We start from the raw sequence: 13,377 nt of genomic DNA on the forward strand, positions 1-13,377 counted from the left end.
GTTACGTGGAAGTTCAAATATTTACTATTTATTCTCTCCCACGCTTTCTTTCAATATGTTAAAAAGTTCAAACGCAATGCTTCTAAAACAAAAAATCAAAACTATATTCATCACAAACTGGCTTTGTTGCAAAACTTTCATGAGAAGAGTGAAAGTATTAAGACTAAGGCATACAACACTGCAAGGAAAGCTAATTAGGATGTTTCTGTTGAATTATAAGTTGATTTGCTCCTTTAAGAACACAGCTCTAAAATCATATAATACTGATTTGGTTATTTGAAAAATATTTAAAAACAAATTGATTCTCTTAAGTTGCATTAAAAGTGAAGTATTTATAAAAGCATTTTAGTTACATTTGCTTTTAGAATAAAATCATTTCTGAGCAATGCATCCATTTGTTTGTTATTTAAACAGTACCAATCACAAATTAGATGACCTTAAAATAAAATTTAGAGCCAGGGAGAGCAGCACTAAGTTTAACTGACCTCAATACATTTTTAAATGATGCTTCCCAGTTTTTCGTTATTCTCTCATATTGGGTTTTCCAGTCTAGGGCGGGTACACAAGAAACTTACAGTCTATGTAGTACTCCTAGTCAGTTTCACTCTGCAGATGGCACAGTGGAGAAATACCTTCTGTACAGGACCATGTACAATTTCTTCTACAGCTGTCAGCACCTAGGGGAAAGTGCGCTGTTAAACAGTTGCTGCGTTCCACCTCAGAAGTGGCTGCAATTCGGTGGTGGGTGAAGTGACTCCTGTACATATATACAGGGATGAAAAGTACTATAGAAAATGAAAACATTTAACAACAAAAGTGGCTGTCTGAAAACTGTGCCACAGCAAAGCAGAATACATCATTCAGTCACAAGAGCCCTACACAGATGGGCTACTATTCACTTAAAAATTGAATGTTAAGAATGAGAAGGAAAAAATAGAAATACAGTTATTCAATTCACAATATAACTAGAAATCACTGTTAAAACATATGTTAAAAAATTAAACCCAAGCATTATATACTGATTTATAACATTATTTCTATAGTAATTTACCTAAAACCAGGCAAATGTATACAGTATGATTCTTTATTCTGTTCAGCCAATTTAATACTTCTGTTTTAACAATTCAAGGGGTAAAAAAAAAAAATAGGTGAGATATCAAACCTGAAGTATAAATAAGTAACATGAAAATATCTAAAACGAACTGTAAAGAAAAAACATTCTGAAATTCTTAATTACTTCATATTAAAAATTTTATAAAATAACCAGTCCTCAACTACTAGCAATGGTTATTTTTCATAAAAGGGAGCTTTAAAAGTGACCTCATTATAAAATGACAACTTCTCTTCTCCAAAGTCACAATGAGTCAGGATCTAAACACATCTTCATCCTTAACCCATATAAACAATGAATTAACCAATTATATGGTAACTTTAGCTCATTAATACATAAAATTATTACTATAACCTACTTTTATTACAAAACAACACCCTTTCTACATGATTTACCTTTGATGGAATCAGAAGATAAAATCCAAAAATTATTCTCTGAGAAATATCACTGAATCACTAGGCTTGAAGGTACTATCTTTCTAATCTTCTATCTCTAGGCACAGCTACTATATTTATGCTAATCTGAAGAGGTAACTGATTACATTATTTCAAAATATCACATTTAGGTTCCTGAAACAGACTGAGAATGCTTTGATGTGAAGTCCAACAAATATGACCATTAAAAAGTGTCCCATCCATCAAACCTATCTGAATCTCACTTGCCATAACAGAATTTATTCTGGCATATATTCACTGAAGTTAGAGGTAGCCGACAATTCCCTTCAGCTTTCTTAAATTCCTTCTATAATAAGGCATAATGTAAATGAATATTATTTCCTTTAAGTGACAAGAGATCATAAAGGAAGAAAAAAGTACAGCGTTTTCCAGTCTCTTTATTAAAAGACATGGATCAGAGATCCCCAATCTGGGGTCTACTTATGGGAATTAGGAAACCTAAGAACTCTGCAAAAGTGCAGGCTAAAATAAAGACATATTATGCAGGTGTATAAGTACATTTTTTTCTAGGGGAAATGGACTTTTGTCAGGTTCTCAAAAGGCTCTGTGATTTTCCAAAAAAAGTTTAAGGAACTACTGATAAATGATATGAAGACACCCAATTGAATAAGCAGCAGTAATCATTTATATCAAATGCCTAAATCTGAGCACTTCATTATGTAAAATGAGTAGCAGACACAGGAATGTTCCAACCATGAAATGAAATAACTCACATAAAGCACCTAATACTGACCTATTATTATCAGTAACAGCAGTAATTGTTCAAAAGAGCTATGTCAAAAAAATAAAACTTCCTTATAGGGTCCCATCTTTATTTACTGCTACATAACTTCATAATATATTACTTTTACTTAGCTGCGTCTTCTACTTTTATTTAGGTGTGTCTTCTAAAAGACATCAACATCACAAGCTATACATTTCTGCATTATTTTAGATACAAAAATGCTAAATACAAGTTTTGGAACACTGCTACATACTCCTAGAATCTACATTTCCCCAAAAGCCACACCGGTCCTTTCTATGACACAGTACTTACTTGGAAAAGGCTCAGATATGAAAAACATTTGGCTTCAACTGTTTATATAAAATAATTTCACCTCCTTTATCAGTCTTGCCTTTCAAACAAACAAAAAAATCTAAATGTGAAGAATCTATCAAGGAAACATATTTTCTGAAAAAGTTATACATATAATACTTTACTTTCACGTATCATTTTCTTTACTCAGGTTAGTTTTCTGAAGATAAAAGATACAACAAACATTCATACATACACAACACCTTTAAAAAGAATCCTTGTGTTACAACATGTAGATTAGCCTTACCTTTAAAATGAATTCACAATATTACCAACATCATTACAAAATCATGTGCACGGTGCTCTTCAAGATTGTGGTAACTTTTATGACAAATGAACTGTTACCATGTATTAAAGATGCTCAGTGAAGGAAGAGGTTGGTAAATATATCTGAAATAATAGCATACAGTGCAACTATATAGTTGGTTCCCAATCACTTCAAATGTCAAGTACCTTTCCTAGAGTCTTCTCATGATAGGAGTCATATTTTATGTATTCACACACTAATAAAATATATAGCAGTAAGAACAAATGGTACAGGATTTAAGTAAAGATACAGAAGTAGAAGAGAAACATATTAAGCATTCAGAGTACTGCAATGAAAAGAATAAGACTAGAATATAGAGTACACGGAGGGGTCAGTGAGGAGAAGGACAAGAGGCATAGGCCCAATTATGCTAAGGAATTTTTGAATATTTTATTCCAGAGGATGGCATTTTGAGAAGTATTTTATAAAAATAATTTCTAGCAGCAGCATGGAAAATGAACTAAAGGTGTAGATGGTTCAACTGGGATGGCAACAATGGGAATACATAGTTAGGAATAACAAAAGATCTGTAAAAAATTTTTAAAGTATACTACTCTGTAAAACACTAGAAGGGTAAACATTGTTAGATAAATCAAAGCTATTCCTAAAGTTTGAGTATAGAAACTAGCATCCATTCATTCATTAATTCACTCAACAAAAACAAAAAAAAATCAACTGTCTCCTATGCATCAGGTCCCATTTTAGGCACTGGGCAAAGCACTGAACAAAGAAGCCAGTGACTTGCTCTCTTTAAGATTATATGCAGGGCTTCCCTGGTGGCGCAGTAGTTGAGAGTCCGCCTGCCAATGCATGGGATGTGGGTTCGTGCCCCAGTCCGGGAGGGTCCCACATGCCGCGGAGCGGCTGGGCCCGTGAGCCATGGCCGCTGGGCCTGCACGTCCGGAGCCTGTGCTCCGCAGCGGGAGGGGCCGCAGTAGTGAGAGGCCCGCGTACCGCAAAAAAAAAAAAAAAAAAAAAAGATTATATGTAAATAGAAAAGACAGATAATAAACTATTAAATATATAATAAAATGTAAGAAAATGATTCACATATGAACTAAAAGTAAAGCAAGCCATGGGAAGAGAGTGACCAATACACTATTTTAACAGTGTACAAGAAAACCCAAGGAAGCAGCATTATATGAATGAAGAATGAAGTGGCAGGAGTCTACAGACTGACTATCTGGGGTAAGAACACTGATGGAACAGTGAGAGCAAAGCCCTGAGATGGGAACAAATGGTGGAACTGATGGTAGCCAACAAGAATGGCAGTACTCGCAAGACTATAATAAAATTTACATAACAGACTAACAGGTGGGACTTTTCCCATTGCCAGGGATTGGCATTACAACCCAAGACTGAGAACAAAGAGTCACCAATCAAGTATTTCACGTTCAAAAGACAGCCTAAACAAGTGAGAGCCAACTACCTCTCCACAATAACCGAAACATCTTTACCTTCCTCAGTTCCTCTTTACCCTAGAACTGCCCACCCCTGCCCACCTTGAGTGAGTCAATCATCAGAGTTTGCTTCACTGACTTAACGTAGTTGGATAGTGCTATTTCCAAGAGTCTAAATCAAGTCAGAGCGGGTCGAAAGATTGGCAAGAATGGAAGACTGGTATCTCATCTTTCGGCTGGATTTCTGCTTGTGTTTAGACTTGCTTATCATCCCATGCCCATACCTACTACCCATGCCTATATGAGGAGAGGAAAAAAAGATGTGGATTGGAAAACAGGGTAGAGAGAACTGGACTCACTATTTATAACAGCAAAGAGTGTGACTAACAAAGTAGCTGGATTGAGCCTCCACACAATGGGGATCCCAGCAGCCAGAGGCTGTGGGCGTACTGGAGAAGGAGAAACTTCGAAAGAGTAGAAAAAGACAAACTGGATAGTGTGACTCTGCAAAAATATCTCATCCTCCCAAAAAAAGTTTTACACACATGCCACATCAACAGTAGTATTTGCCTCTCTTTCCCCACAGAAGGCATGAGGTCTAGTCAGTGTTACTCAGATGACCAGAGATAGAAAAAGAAACAAAAAGGGCACCACTAAAGTAGGAAAATCTTTTCCCTTTCTATCTCTCTCACCCAGGAGGAGAAAGGAATATAAATGAAAGAGCAGATCACTCTCTACTCACTGGAGTGCGCAGACTGAATGACTGTATTCAACCCTTTCCACACTACAATCTCCTAGAACAGCCTAAGCGGCACTGAGTAGAAGGGGGAAAGCTGAGTTTTAAATTGGGCTATGAGGTTAAAATTCAAACTAGTCAGATTAAACTGATTTTCTGAAGTGTCCAGAAAGCTTTGACATTTCCTCGAGATGAGTAAAGAAACAAACAAAAACCTGATTTGACCAATCACAAACAAAGGTCAGATTGGAGAAAAATAAAATCACTTCATGTTTGCATTCCCACTTCATTCTCCATCTCAAGTCATACTATATTATGAAATGGTTAACAGCAATGAGCTAGTAAGTGATTTTTTACTTTTCATCTCTCTAAAATATTCTATGACTATCAGGCTGAATAGCTGCATTATCATATTTTTCTTATTCTTAAGAACTACTAGTAATTATATAACTATGGGTATTTTATAAGGAATTCTTCATATTTCCCCTTGTATAAAAGTTACAGAAATATTTTGAACATTTGTAAATAATACTAGGTCTTATTACAAATACGAACAAATATAAATATTTTATACATTTGTGGAGAATACTAGGTTGTATAGAAACTAAAAAGTAGAATCCCCTAAATAAGACACCAAACTTGCAGAACAAAAAGGCTACAGGGAAGGAAAAAGAAAAAACAGGTTAAAACATTTATTGTTTTAAAGGAACATTTTCGATATTCATATTGGAGTAACCTGAAACCCAACTTTAAAGAATATTCTGCCTTGATTTATAGCTTAATAACTTTGGGCTTTCCCCCAAATTGAATCATGCCCTTTCCATTTATTTAATATTTAAATTAATCTTTAATGGGAATTCTCTGAAAACTTAGGTATATCTTTTTAAATAAATTAAGGTATCAGTATTTTACATGACTAAATAATACATAACGTTATCTGTTTAAATGTCACACTTTTAGAGAATACAGGATCCTATTACATTGATGTTTATAACTCCTTATGTAATGGTCCTATTCATTTTACAATCACTTATCATCCTAAATTATGCCATGTATATAACATTTTATCAGTTAGTCCTTCTCAGAGATACAACATAATGAAAGTAATATGACTCAAAATTACAGAACTAAGTTCTATATTTATACCTTTTTTCTAGTCTACTATTTCATGGGATATAAGAATAAACATTATCATTTATAAGTAAATTGGAAAGTGTAAGGAAAACCTTACAAACTCAAGTCATTCAAACTCACATGTTAATTTACTGTCAGTAAATAATGTCAGCCGGATTGTCAACACAGTATTGAAGGAGAAGAACAAAGTTGGAAGACTGACTCTATCAGACTTTAAGACTTACTACTTACTATAAAGCAACAGTATTCAAGACTGTGTGATATCTGTCAAAGAACAGAAAAATTGACCAATGGAAGAGAACAGAGAGACCAGAAACAAACTCACACAAATGTAATCAACTGATCTTTGACAAAGAAGCAAACAAAATTCAATGAAGAAAGGATAGCCTTTTCAACAAATGGTGCTGGCCTAATTGGACATCCATATCCCCCCCCCAAAAAAAATCTAGACACAGACAATAAACCTTTTATAAAAATGAGCTCAAAATAGAAAAAAGACAAAGTTACGAAACTCCCAGAATATAGAAAAATCTAGGTGACCTTGGAATTGACAATAACTTTTCAGATACAACACCAAAAGCACAATCCATGAAAGAAAAAAAGCTACAGATAGGGAGAAAATATTTGGAAAACACATATATGATAAAGGACTAGTAATCTAAATATACAAAAAACTCAAATTCAACAACTAGAAAACAAACAACTCAATTAAAAAAATGAGCAAATGGTCTGAGCAGACATCTTCCTAAAAAGATAAGCTGATAACATATGAGCATATGAAAAGATGCTGAACATCAATCAAATGTGTATCAGTTTGCCAGGGCTGCCATAACCAAGTATGACAAACTGGATGACTTAATAGAAATTAATCGTCTCACAGTTTTGGAGGTCAAAGTCTGAAATCAAGGTGTTGGCAGGGCTGGTTCCTTCTGAGGGCTGTGAGGGTAGGATCAGATTCCAGGCCTCAATTCTTGGCTTATAGATGGCAGTCTTCATGTTCCCATGGCATTCTCCCTCTATGCATATCTGTGTCCGAACTTCCCCTTTTTATAAGGACACCAGTCATATTGGACTACGACCCACTGTAATAACCTCACTTTAACTTGATTAACTCTGTAAAGACCATAACTCCAAATAAGGTCATAAGGTCACACTGTCAGGTACTGGGGGGTTAGAAATTCAAGATATGAATTTGAGGGGGGGATATAATGGTATGTCATTAGGGAATTGCAAATTAAAACAACCATGAGATACCACTACACATCTATTAGAATGGCTAAAATCCAAAACAGTGACAACACCAAATGTTAATGAGGATGTAGAGCAACAGGAACTCTCATCCACTGCTAGTGGAATGGAAAATAGTACAGCCATTTTGGAAAACAGTTTGGCAGTTTCTTTCAAACTAAACATACTCTTACCATATGATCCAGCAATCACACTCCTTGGCGTTTACCCAAATGAGCTAAAAACTCATATCTATAAAAAAAAAAATCTACACACAAATGTTTATAGCAGCTTTATTCATAATTGCCAAAACTTGGAAGCAATCAAGATGTTCTTCAACAGGAGAATGAATAAACAAACTGTGGTATACCCATATTATATAAAAAGAAATGAGGTATCATATCACAAAAAGACATAAAGAAAGCTTAAATGCATATTACAAAATGAAAAAAAAACAATCTGAAAAGGCTATACATACTCCATGATTTCAAGTATATGACATTCTGGAAAAGGCAAAACTACAGAGACAGTTAAAAGATTAATGGTTGCCAGAGATGCACAGGGAGGAAAGGAAGGATGAGGTAGAACACATCATGAGGGGATATTTAGGGCCGGGAAGCTGTTATGTATGACACTGCAATGATGGATAAATATCATTATACATTTGTAAAAGCACTGAAAGCGAATCCTAATGTAAACTATGGACTTCAACTCTACCATACTAACGCAAGATGTTAATAGGAGAAACTGTGTGCTGGGGTGGGGGGCAGGAGAAGTAGGGACAAGAAAGGGTACAGTCAACCGTCAGTATCCATTGGAAATTAGTCCCAGGATTCCCGCAGATACCGAAATCCAGGGGTGCTCAAGTCCCTTATATAAAATTGCGTAGTACTGGCATATACCCTATGCAATCCTCCCATACACATTAAACATCTCTGTATTACTTATAATACCTAATATAATGTAAATTCTATGTAAATAGTTGCTACCACACAACAAATACGAGTTTTTTCTTTTTGGAACTTTCTGGGATTTTTTTTTTTTTTTTTCAAATATTTTCAATCCTTGGTTGGTTGAATCTGAGGCTGCGGATCCTGCAGATATGAAGGGTCAATTGTATACTGCAACTCCCTTGGACTTTCCACTAAATTTTTCTGTTAAGGTTAAAACTGCTCTAAAAAGTGTAGTCTATTAATTTTTTTAAAGTAGTTGTTCTACTAATAAGGTCAAGAAGTAAAAAATTTGGGATAATTACATGGAAACAGAAACGGGCCTCAAAAACTCTAAGTGCAAATGGAGACACATGATTTTTTCAGCAATAGTCATGAAAGTAAATTATTAAAAAAGTAAATATAATTATAAATTATATTTTTAAATATGGTGACCTGAGTGCAATGCAGGTAGAGAAACAATGGTAATATTGTTACAGTGGCTGATATGCAAATGAGTTTATTAAGGCAAAACTTTTGTTCTTCGTTTTTCCACTGACATTTTCCTGTAAAGCTATTTTTTTATAGCTTTTCCAAAAACAAAAACGCATTTTCAATTTGAAGCTTCTTTTTCAGGCTACCTGCACTTCAAATGGAACACAGTGACAGAGCATAGCAAGAATTTCATACATTTAAAATAAGAAATAAATCTAAACATACAGCTACTCAAACGTGCTTTCATCACATGCAAGTAATATTTTGTTTCTAGGATCGCAGGGCATATTAAGTTATGCTATAAAACTCAATAAAATTATAATCTATATATAGGAAAGTTATAGCTAGGAAACAGGGTTTAAATAGGCCAAAACATTTTGTTAGGTTTTAACAATGTTCTATTTTAATTTCAGAAACCCAGATAATGCCATGGATATAACAGTATCAAGAGTTTAAGGTTATTATTATTATTTTAGTATTCATGCTATACTTAACTTTAGTCATTCTAAAATTCCCTAGCCTACCTGATGATATTAGAATGGAACCAGGTAATATTGTTGCAGCAAACTAAGACAGAAAACTTCTGACTAAAGGAATTCAAGGTTAAGTTTTCCCTCCCTGCCTACATATCATGCATCTTACTTGGATGCAACAGAAAATTTATAGAAACAAGGAAATTTTAAATTAACTATAAGTTGATTTTTACAAGAGAAGGAAATAGTTTTCTATCCTTTAAAGTTAAAAAAAAGTGGTTACTTTTCTAAAGTGTGTAGATCTATCCATACTCCTGTGCAATTATATATTTATTTTTTAATATTCTTTAGTAATATTTATGACTCTAATGCATGTTTTCTAAAAGAAGAAATAATCACCAATCTTAAGAAAATAGAATATATAAAATATCCTGGTAGCTGTGTAAGCATAATTAGACATATAAAGTTTGCTTTGGAACCCAACAATTTGGAATTTATTCTTACCCTCATCATTTATCAAATACTCTACTGGTAACTCTGGGAAGGATACTGAATGCCCAATTTTTAAAATATGGGGTAGCTATAAATTTTAATATCATTTTTATATGATGTAGACAGGCTTATATTTGAGACTACCTTATTATCAATTGCTGCTAACATTTCCAAATTTAAATATCCAAGAATGATATTCAAGAGAGATCATATACCAAATTTATACTTTATAATGACACTAAAAATAAATATAGGCTTCGTCATGATTCTAAGACCATCTCTCCACTTTAAGGTTGACAAAACTGTACGTGAATTTCTCAGAACTCCTTGTGATGTCTATAATTTGTCATTTTAATAATACATGTCCTTAAATAATAATTTCATCAAATGAAAAAGAATGAGTATTATAGTTTCTTCTACCACAAAGTTATAGAAATATAATATTGAAATCATTCATTGTGACAATTTAGTAAAATGAAAACTTTATTGGATAAGGAAATATAAATTTACTGTCTATGCCATATAAAGACACAAGGCAGAGACTGTCCATCAAATTGGTATTCTATAAGCTCCTGAGACTTTTTTGGAGAAAAAAATTAAGTAACAGCAGTCTTTCCCCAATTCATGAAAAACTTAGATTAAGGGATAAAATTGACAAATTCTGAGATTTTACCTAATTTTTAATATTTGATAATTCCTATTTGCCTATACAAGACTATTCTATTAGTATAACATGGTAGTTAAGAGGGCAGACCCTGGGAGCAGATTAAGCAAATCCTATCTCTGCCTCTAATTTTATAGAGAAAAAAAATATTTACATATGTATATATAAATTTCCATACATATATGTAGGTGTGTGTGTGTATACACACACACACATACACAGGTATGTATATATGTATGTATATGAATACACACACACATATATATACCCTTACATACACATATGTGTTTATATACAAACATATATATACCACACATACATACATGCTGTGGGCAAATTATTTAACCTTTTGTGCTGCCTTTTCCTCACAGAATTATTGTGTGAACTAATTCAGTTAATATGTGGAAAGCATGTAGTTGTCGTCCCTGGCTCATACTAAGTTCCATTTAGCTATTAGTATTATTATCACTGCTGCTACTATTACTGCTAAGTTTAATATACCAATATTCCCAGTGTCCTAAAGAATATGATTCCCACATGCTCTATCACTTGAAAAAATTGAATAAATTTGATGACTGCTACCACTCAGAGAGACAAAAAGGCACGGAATTTTGAAATACACTTGAGATTTTTAGAAGGAGTAGAAAAAGAACTGAGAGCAGGGAGTATCTTTTGTCACAAAATACTTTGAACTCTCTTGAATTAAAATCTATTTGCGTGTCGTATGAGATTTGCGAGTAGAGATAACAGAAATGCATCCTATCCCAAACCTTGTTTATTCTTTAACAGCAGCAGCTGACACAGGAGAATAATTTCCTGCTTCACTGTGCTGACAGTACATCACCTAGATTCAGAAATTATATTCTCAGCAGGAAGGCAACAGATTTCTCTCTACACTGAAGAAACAGAAGGATAGAAAAATTACACAAAATAGAAATGATTTATTATTATTATAAAAGAAAAAATCAAACTGTATCGAAGACGATTTATTTTTAATTGGTGACACTCAAAGTAGAATTCAGTTTATATTAAATTTCAAGTGTTTAGCCATAATATTTTTGAAAGAAACAAAAGTTTTGTTTATGTATAATCTTGCAAACAAATCTTATATTTCTATTCTTCCTAAAATTTTTAAACAGAGGAAAAATTTTAATAAGATCAACTAAAATTTATTAATACTCTGATTTTATTTATTATACTTAGTGTATAGAACATTGTGCCCTAGTTCAGACAGTAAATATCATTTAAAAATTTTACTTAGAAGAATGGTGTTAGGTGGTAACTAATAGTTTACATTAAAGTTTTGTGTCACCAAAAAATCATTCTTCACAGAAATAATAAGTAATGATTTCTATATGTGTGGCGTGTGTGTGTATGTGTGTGTGTGTGTACGTAGCATATTTATAAGCTACTAGGTTTTCTTCTAATTTAGATATATGAAAATCTAGCAATTTGTCTTATGTGAAGTGACTTTTAAGCCGTATGTTAAAGTAACTCTAGAGGTTATAAAGAAGTATTGTAGACTTCTGGTTCACAATGATAAAGTACCAACCTCAGGTTCCAGAAGTAAGTCTGTAGATTCAAATCTTTCTGCCGTTTACTAGTCATGTGATATTGGGCAGCTTACTTATTATTTTGTTCCCCCATCTGTAAAATGAGGATAATAGCAGTGTCTTTCTAATGGGATCTGTTTGAAGATTAAAAGAAAATCAACATTAAAACACAAAGAACTGGGCTTCCGTGGTGGCGCAGTGGTTGAGGGTCCGTCTGCCGATGCAGGGCACGCGGGTTCGTGCCCCGGTCCCAGAAGATCCCACATGCCGCGGAGCGGCTGGGCCCGTGAGCCATGGCCGCTGAGCCTGCGCGTCCGGAGCCTGTGCTCCGCAACAGGAGAGGCCACAGCACTGAGAGGCCCGCGTACCGCAAAAAACAAAACCACAAAGAACAAGTCTAGCACAGAGCGAATCACTAGATTATTACCATTATTGTCACAGGTAAGTATGGCAAATGAAGCATGCTTCCTTCTGAAACTCCTCTAAATTAACCAAAAAAGTACAAAACTGAAGGACAAAAAGAACAGTAGAGAAGACAACAACAAACACAAGCTTTTGGAAAATGAAAAACTTAGGCAGAAGGCTAGTGACTGATTCAGCACAGCAGAGGATGCAGAAAATTAAGTGGCAGAAAAGGAGGAGAATGTAAGAATCAAGATAATTTGCCTAATGAAACCCTGAAAGGCTGGGGTAATATTAGCACTGAATACTGAGGGGTTCTCTAAAAGTCTGTATAAAGAAAATTTCCACACACAGGTTAACTACCTCATTCCACACGTCCTCTTCGGCCTCTAGAGGATCAGAATGTTGGATATCTTAAACCAGGGATGTTCCTGACTTGGAACGACCAAGCACAACATAGAGGGAGTCGAAGGACAAGGCTCAGTCGGACCTGAACTGGTTCCTAATTGTTGGCAGACAGGTGTAAACTATCCAAGAAAGAATATTTGAAAATTCATTGGAGAACGTTTAAGACCCCAGAAAAAGACATATAGATACCACAATCTGGGATCTCCCAAGAGAAATTTTAGCTCTTTTCTTGATCACCCTAATGAAGCCACCTATGAAACAATTCTTGCCTCTAGACACACAGCTTCCAAATAAATCTGTAGCACCTCATTAAGTCTAGGCTTTCAGAAAAGCCTCCAACATGAAAGACTAAAACCAAAATAAATAAACAAAAAAAAAGTACTCAGAGGAAATACAGTACCAAGAGAAGAAACCTTAAGAAAATTATTACCATCCTCTGACATAAGAAAAGGTAATTACAGCGGCAAAATAAGAATGTACTATGTTAAAAAACTGAATAATTAGAGAAACAGTAAG

General features: G+C 34.2%; 1 protein-coding gene across 2 annotated transcripts in view; it reads right to left on the reverse strand.

Moving 5' to 3' along the window:
• Window positions 1-13,377, reverse strand: part of NOVA1 (NOVA alternative splicing regulator 1) — a 142,970-nt gene that overhangs the window by 95,293 nt on the left and 34,300 nt on the right. Inside the window, exon 3 of one of the 2 annotated variants that reach the window (XM_027110973.1) lies at window positions 576-677. The exons of the other annotated variant lie outside the window; for it this stretch is intronic. The gene's annotated coding sequence lies outside the window, so the exon portion shown is untranslated. The remainder of the gene's footprint in view (window positions 1-575; window positions 678-13,377) is intronic. 2 annotated transcript variants of the gene reach the window in all.

The sequence above is a fragment of the Aethalodelphis obliquidens genome, unplaced genomic scaffold (assembly GCF_003676395.1).
Source record: "Aethalodelphis obliquidens isolate GAN/ISIS:26980383/991018 unplaced genomic scaffold, ASM367639v1 scaffold10, whole genome shotgun sequence".
NCBI classification, from domain to species: Eukaryota; Metazoa; Chordata; class Mammalia; order Artiodactyla; family Delphinidae; genus Aethalodelphis; species Aethalodelphis obliquidens.